The sequence below is a fragment of the Aplysia californica genome, unplaced genomic scaffold, assembly GCF_000002075.1.
Source record: "Aplysia californica isolate F4 #8 unplaced genomic scaffold, AplCal3.0 scaffold00071, whole genome shotgun sequence".
Classification (NCBI taxonomy): Eukaryota; Metazoa; Mollusca; class Gastropoda; order Aplysiida; family Aplysiidae; genus Aplysia; species Aplysia californica.
This window is the reverse complement of record NW_004797341.1, coordinates 1,010,427-1,011,542: the sequence shown is the minus strand read 5'-3', so window position 1 is coordinate 1,011,542 and position 1,116 is coordinate 1,010,427. Positions and strand designations below refer to the sequence as shown.

The 1,116-nt window shown below is 36.6% G+C and overlaps 1 protein-coding gene across 1 annotated transcript in view; it reads left to right on the top strand.

The window, feature by feature from the left end:
• Nucleotides 1–434: 434 nt before the first annotated feature.
• Nucleotides 435–1,116, top strand: part of LOC101857235 (uncharacterized protein CXorf65 homolog) — a gene marked incomplete in the record, with an annotated part of 15,421 nt that continues 14,739 nt past the window's right edge. The window contains 1 exon segment of the mRNA XM_013080027.2: nt 435–751.

Here is a 1,116-nt window from a genome sequence, read left to right as displayed (position 1 = left end):
CCTTAATGGCGGGATTATCTTGGGATCATTCTCGTTTTCCGAAAGCAGTGCACGAGGAAACTGCAGGTTACACTAAACTAATAGATTTCTTTACAGTGTGCCAGTGTTGTTGGTCATTTTTGAAATGTGACATCATCATTCCAAATAAAAATACATTAAAACGTGTCTAAAACTGTTATACATAGTCGAGGCTTTTCGTTTTCATCAGACGTTGGCTATTGTTTTCTTGAAGACTTCCTTTTTAAAGAAGTTTTGTGTTTTCTTTTTCTTGCGGGGTTTTTTTTTTTTTTGCTTTTTTTTTTTGCTTTGCTTTTTTGTGATTGCCGCTGTTTTGTTGTTGTTGGTTTCGATCAAAGTCACAACTTGTACTTCATTTGAAATTGAAAATTGTACGCATATGACGTCATAAATCATGCCTGTTGTACATAATTTGAGGTTATAATGTGGCATTTTGTCTTATAATGTAGCCGTATTAGATAAGTGGCAGTATCACAGAGCGTCATTATGGATTTTTTTTAAAATACACATGAGGAAATTGGAAGTGGCTGTTTGTACAGAAGATTGTCTTATGGAGGTGACCGTTAGTGAAGGAGTGTTATATACTTACGTTTTACTTTTTTTTCTGCTGCTGATACAGGTGGGTGTGGCGGTGAGAAACAATCTCTATCAACTGCGAGTGAACTAGCCAGGGCTTGGAGGAGGGCAAAGTGGAGGCCTCCAGGGATGTCCTTTACGGAGTCGATCCATCGAGGTTGTGGTCTCCGTATGTCTTATATCATCACTCACCATCATTTCTAAAATCATCATTGCTCTCAGATCCTTGACATACATAGTATATATTCCTTGAATCTTTATATGTAACAGTTACATGTTATCATAAGTATACATAATTCACTATTGGGCATTGTCATACGCACTTTTTTCATCTAATAAGATATCGTCAACCTTATATCTTACAGGCAAATGACAAAAAAGCAGCCTCCCTCTCTTTATCAGTCCAGAATGTATTGCATCAAAATCATTCTTCTGGGAAGTAAGCTGATAGCTTATAACTAATATTCATATTGCCACTAGAAGAGTTGGGCAAAGCAGCTAACCCTCTAAAAGGAATAGATT